The sequence below is a fragment of the Tachyglossus aculeatus genome, chromosome 22 (assembly GCF_015852505.1).
Source record: "Tachyglossus aculeatus isolate mTacAcu1 chromosome 22, mTacAcu1.pri, whole genome shotgun sequence".
Taxonomy (NCBI): Eukaryota; Metazoa; Chordata; class Mammalia; order Monotremata; family Tachyglossidae; genus Tachyglossus; species Tachyglossus aculeatus.
Genome location: NC_052087.1, coordinates 16,373,168 through 16,379,842, shown reverse-complemented (window position 1 = coordinate 16,379,842; position 6,675 = coordinate 16,373,168). Strand labels below are relative to the sequence as shown.

At 40.7% G+C, this 6,675-nt stretch overlaps 1 non-coding gene across 1 annotated transcript; it reads left to right on the top strand.

The window, feature by feature from the left end:
* The first annotated feature begins 2,972 nt into the window (after positions 1–2,972).
* LOC119944335 lies at positions 2,973–3,105 on the top strand. The gene has a single exon (XR_005455824.1). It is a non-coding gene; the product is annotated as a small nucleolar RNA SNORA7 (small nucleolar RNA).
* The last annotated feature ends 3,570 nt before the right edge of the window (positions 3,106–6,675 follow it).

Sequence of the window (6,675 nt, the reverse complement as noted above, 5' to 3'; positions counted from 1 at the left end):
CCTCCTCTCCTTTTAAAAGGCAAAGAGGAGAAAATGGGGAGGTCTGAATTCTCTTTTTGACCAGGTTGAGTCATTATTGAGGCTAATGAAAGATGTGCCTGGAGGGATCATTAGTGCTGTCAGACTAGAAAGAAATGGGAATTGGGAATTCTGTGGGAGAATTGAGATTCTCCCTCAAGATTGAGAGTTGTGCTTGCCCTGTGAAAGTGTGGATATGACAACCACCCTGATTTTTTTGCCCCATGGCATTATTTTATTTCCATGGGTCTATAAGTCCCCGAGGTCTGCTAGCCAAGTAAAATATGCTCTACTGATACCCAGATGGACAAAGTAGAAAATAGTATCAAAAAGGCAAATACATGCTTTAGGAATTTAACAGAACCCACAACAGTGACATCAAGCTGTAGGTTATATCATTAATAATCAATACTATTGATAATTCTTAATTCTTAATTGATATGATAACTTTATTACATTTAAGCACTTACTATGTGACAAGCACGCTTCTATGCTCTGAGGTACATACAAGTTAATCAGTTTGGACACAGTCCTTTTCCCACTTGGACTCAGTCTGTGTAGACCAAAATGAAGGCCTGCCTGAAGCAGTGAGATCCAATCTTTTATGCAGCCAAAAGACCTGGACTTACCACAGATATTGCATCTGACCCTTTGTGCAGTTTTATCAGCATTCCTAAAACCCATACTCGAGGGTGCCAGATTAATTAACAAGGATTTTCTGGAATGTAGCCAATCAACCAACATTGAGGCCATGTTTATTACTATTATTATTATGGTATTTGCTAAGCGCTTACTATTTGCCAGGCACTGTACTAAGCACTGGGGTGGATACAAGCAAATTGAGTTGGACACAGTCCCTGTCCCAAATGGGGCTCACAGTCTCAATCCCATTTTACAGATGAGGGAACTGAGGCCCAGTGAAATGACTTGCCCAAGGTCACGCAGCAGACAAAGTGGTGGACCTGGGATTAGAACCCATGACCTTCTGACTCCCAGATCAGAGCTCTTTCCACTCTGTCATGCATAGCTCCAGTGAGTGGGAAATGAGTAAAGAATCAAGGATAGTACTTCCCAAGCGCTTAGTACAGTGCTCTGCACACGGTAAGCGCTCAATAAATACGATTGAATGAATGAATGAATAAGACAACCAAATAGCTGCTGAATGAGTAATTTAGATCAAGCATTGGTAAGCTGAGTGGGAGAAGAAATACTTAAGGGGCATAATCAATTACAACTTCAAACAGGGTGATTAGCAATGCTCAGCTTAGTGGGTAGAGCAAGGGCCTTGGAATCAGAAGGACCTGGGTTCTAATCGTGGCTCCACCACTTGTCCGCTGTGTGACGCTTGGGTAAGTCATTTAACTTTTCTGTGCCTGTTATCTGTTAAATGGAGATTGAGACTGTGAGCCCCATGTGGGACAGGGACCGTGTCCAACCCTATTTGCTTGTATCCCCCCCAGTGCTTAATACAGTGCCTGGCACATAGTAAGTCCGTAACAAATACCACAATTATTATTTCGGCAGCAGGAAGGCCAGTCTGGCATGCAATTACTAGTATGGGTGATTCTCAAGAGCAAGGGTTTGGAGCCCAAAGTTGAAGCTCCAGTTGATTTTGCAACTGTTAATGCTAATCCATGATCTGCAATTCTTTTTCCACATGTTGTATACATGAAAACTGCCCTCTTGTTTAAGGATGTAGCTCCTGTTTGAAGAGGCAGCTATTGTTTATGCTCTGCTCTTCATCTTGCCGGCTGCCAACACTCTAAGTGCTAACCCCATCTGTAATAGTCATACACCAGACTGAACTGTCTGCTGCTTTTCCCCAGAATGCCTCAACCACACCATGTCTTTTGAAGTTATACTTAAAGTTGCATCCTGTCCTAGTTCTTCTCAGCCCACCCTGCTTGAAATTGCCAAGTGTTAGCTTCCCCACCACAACTGCTTGCAAACTAGAAATCTCTTAACCCAGAGGTTGGGGGGGGGGGGGGGGGGGGGGGGTTGGAGTTCCAGAAGCATAGAGGAACTGACAAATGTTCTCACCCAAACACATACCATTTTTTTCCAGTAAGGGAAAGTAGTTTTCTCTCAGTCAAAAATTTGTCGATCTCAACTTATATTTGTGAATTGTAATGTGCTTCTTCCGGGAAGCAACATATGTCCAGACATTTTTACGTGTTTAAAAAGTCATGTAAGCTTAAACTTCAACTGGCAAGGTGTCAAATTATTTCATGAAATCTTCTCAAAGGCCAATCTAAAATAAAGCAAGCTCCACTTTACTAGTTTGCTGGGCTTCCAGCCAGAGTAGTTGTAGGGCAGATAATACATTAGTGGTCAATTAGGGCTGCTAAAATGTGAAGTAATTGCAAATGTAATGCAAACTCTAACAGAAAGTATGCCATGCACTTTAAATGAGGTTTGAGGCTATGAGCTGGATGATATTTTTAAAACCCTGAAGGTAGTTTTACTAAGCATTGACATATAAAACTAAACCTTAACATGAAGCTCATATGTCACTGAAGCCAGTGTTGATAAGGGATAATTTTGGTCTTAAGATTTTTTTTTCCCCCTTTGGTAGAATTTGTATAAGCAAATTGCAAAGGTAATCATCCTTACAAGTGAATTTCCCCTTTATAAATTTTAGTTAAATTGGCTGCTCAATTTGAGATTGAATGTCTCAAACATTCAAGCAAAATACTGTTATTGAAGGCAGATAACCTGGTTTTTTGGGGCTTAATCAAGACAAAAAGATTATCCCTAGGTAGAGTTATCTGAATAACTGATGTATGAGGGGGATTTGGCTCTGATTTATCTAAATAATTGCCCACTCCTCCCCTTCACCACTTTTCAAGCAAACTTACTCCCTGTTTCTTGTTTTTGTCTTTCCTGCCTCTGACCTCTTGCTCATGACTCCACTCCTCAACTCCCTGGTCTGGAATTCCTTCCCTCTATATTGCCCCCTCACAGGATTGTACCTGGAGAGTTTCCAGTACTCTACCAGTCTCGACTAGGGGAGGGAGAGTCAAGCAGAGGCATTTCCACTCCTAGCTTGGGCAGTGGCTAGTGAGTGGAAGGCAATCTCCTACAAGTCAAAACTCACCAATGCTGGGCAACAGTGGTATGGGAGAGAGTTGAGGAAGGAGACTCAAGTTGACTGCGTTGAAGAAGGCAAATGGTAAACCACTTCCATATTTTTACCAAGAAAACTCTATGGCTACACTACCAGAATGATTGCAGATGGAAAGTGGGACGTTCTGGGAGAGATGTGCCCATCGAGTTGCTAGGGGTCGGAGATGACTCAACAGCATAAGACAAGACACATATAGCAGACCAAACTGCTCTCCCAAATATCCAAGTTCTTTTTGAAATAACATCTCCTTCAGGAGGATTTGCTTGATTAATAGCTAATATCCCCACCGTATTGCAAATATAATCATCCTTACAAGTGAAATACTCCTTTATAAATATTAATTAAATTGGCTGCTGATGTCTCAAACGTTCAAGCAAGATACACAGTTACTGAGGGCAGATAACCTGTTTATTTGGGGTTTAATCAAAACTAAAAGATAAGCCCTGGCTAGAGTTAACTACTACCACATCATATCTGCATCACATCTGCATCACTCCTCTACCCCATCTCCAGTAACACCTAACATATCTTTAAACCCTGTTGCTTTTCCCTTCTGGTGATTTATTTTAGTGACTGTTTCTCTACACTAGATTGTAAACTCCTTGAGATTAGGTATCTTGATAGGGGCTGGAGAGGGACTACAGACCAAGTGGATAGAAGAAGCTTTATAGATACACAGTGAAGTTAACTGATGATGCAAGCTAGCTCAGGGCATTTGGAGGAAAGCAGCAGCAAGCTCTCCCCTGTATAAAGAAGTGTTCCCTTTTCCTTTTGAACCTAACACTTTCAAGCTTCAAAAGTATCCCTTCATCCTTGGGTTCTAGAATTTGGTTTTGCCCTCTGCATCCTTTCTGATTTTGTAGAATGCAGTCATGTCCCCTCTCAGTTTGCATCTATCCAGACTAAAGAATCCTCACTACTTGAGTCTCCTGGGAAACTCTTCTAACCCTCTGGTCATCCTGTGGTACATTTTTGTTCTTTTTCCAGATCTTTTATGTCCTTCCTAAAGTATGAAACCCAGAACTGCCAGTGCTAATGCACCTATCATCTTTATAGTGGCTAACCAGTGTCATTTGTTTTGTGTGCTGTAAATTCAATGTGTTAATTCTTCCTTTACCGTACTATGGATTCAATTATAGTTCAGACACAGACTCAAAATGAGGTTACACCTCATTATAAACTCATCTTGTAACGCAGTTCGCTATTGATCCTGGGGTGAAACATATTCCTTTCAGCTCCGCAATATGGAAAATGGAAGCCGCACTGCAGGGCTTAGGCCATTTTATTTTTTTTTTCCCTTTCTTTGTTGTGAACACATGTGTGTTGACCTTGTTGGTACTTGTCACCACTCTCCCATCAGCCACGACCCACTTGCAGCTCTACTTTGTGAATAAGGACAATGGTACTGATTTCTGCTACTTGTGTATTCAGTAGCTAATACAGACAATGGATTCTTCCATGGCTGAGCATTTTCTCAACTGGCCTGGGGTAACAAGACAGTGGGGTAGTGCCTTTGGTGAAAGTAGAGTTTGGTTTTGAGAAATACCCAAGTGACTGTGCATTTGCTCAGAGTTTCAGCAAACCAATCACCTTGATTCCTCCTACCTTACCTAACTGATTCCCTATCACAACCCATCCCACATTTACCCTTCTAATGCCACCCTATTCACTGTACTTCAATCTCATCTATCTCACTACCGAACCTTCACTCACACCCTGCCTCTGGCCTGGAACTCCCTCCTGCTTCATATCCAACAGAGTCTCCAATTTCAGAGCCTTTTTAAAATCACTTCTCCCATAAGAAGCCTTCCTCGACTAAGCCCTCATTGCCTCTACTCCCATTCCCTTGTGCATGGATATGTGCCCTTTTATTTACCCCTTCCTCAACCCCACAGCATTTACGTACATATCTGTAATTTATTTATATAAATGTCTTCCTCCCCCTCCAGAGTGTAAGCTTGTTGTGGGCAGGAAATTTCTACCAGCTCTATTATATTTCACTTTTCCCAAGTGCTTTGTACAATGCTCTGCTCACAGTAAGCACTCAATAATTATAATTGCTTGCTTGATTAATTAATTGAGAAACCCCATTAATTGAGAAACCCCAGATGGAAATGGTTTTTATTTAAAGGATGACTAATGTTCGATGGAAGATCTATTTAGCTTTCAGGCCATTTGAAGCCCTTAGCCATCTGAGGGTCAGCATCATGGGTGGCCAGTAACATACCGTAGCAAGAGGTACTGAAGTCTGGATGGAGATTGGTCAAAATAATTTTTACTATATTTAGATTCAAACCATTTTTCTTAGGATGACAGACCAACGGAGGGTTTGCAAAGCCACACGCCCTTCCGTATTTCTCTTTGAATTAAATAGAGCTGGAATGGAGTCGTGCTGCATTGTGATAACCTAATGCTCTTAGAAAGCTGTTTTTTGTATGAGCTGCTTTATCAAGCACATTAGACATGCAGAATTTTTGGACTTGGCTCTATTCAAGTTTTAATTATTTTCATTTAATAAGCTATAATAATATTATTATCACTAAGATGATTTGTAGAGAATCCTTAATATTTGGATACAAAAGCCACAAGCTTAATTTTTTTTGTTTCTTCATAAAATTTTCTGAAACAGAAAAATGTTAAAAACAAAAACAAAGTGATTTTTCCCAGGAGGTCTGAGGTGATATCTAGCTAAGGAAGTCTAGTTCTTTTGTCATATGTGACCTGTTTTTTAAATTATTATTTGAAAACTTGATTGGTTAATTTACATTCACCAGCTCAGGCAGATGGTGCAGTCTAGGACACACAACTCTATAGAATGCTAAATGGGATTATTAGGGGATTATTCCAGGACCTGCCACTGAAAAGCATGTTTTGTTATAATACTCAGGGAAAGTTTTCAGAATGCTAATGTTTGTGGCAAATTGTTTAATCCTTGAGTGATTTGAACCAATCTGTTTGGCAGATGCACAGCTTTTTTAAATTACACCTGTCTCCAGACTTTTCCTTCTCCATCCTCCCATCAAACCCACTTATTTGATCTTTTCCCTCCCTGTGTTGTACTTAGCTTTTATGTTAGACTTCATGGAATTTAAGAATCTCATTGAACAGGTGAATTTAGCAATCAGTAAATAGTATGTATTGAGCACCTACTCTGTGCAAATGCTCATCACTAAGAGCTGGGAAATGAGTGCATTGAAAGTTCTGGCCTCCAATCTAAGAACAAAACAGGGGAGGGAGTTGATAATAATACTAATAATAATATTGATGGCATTTGTTAAGTGATTACTAAGTGCAAAGCACTGTTCTAAGTGCTAGGGAGGATACAAGGCAATCAAGTTGTCCCACGTGGGGCTCACAGTCTTAATCCCCATTTTACAGATGAGGTAACTAAGGCACAGAGAAATGAAGTGACTTGCCCAAGGTCACACAGCTGACAAGCGGTGGAGCTGGGAGTAGAACCCACGACCTCTGACTCCCAATGAAAACCACATAGGGAAAGAAGTACAGATATAAAAGACAAACATTAAAAT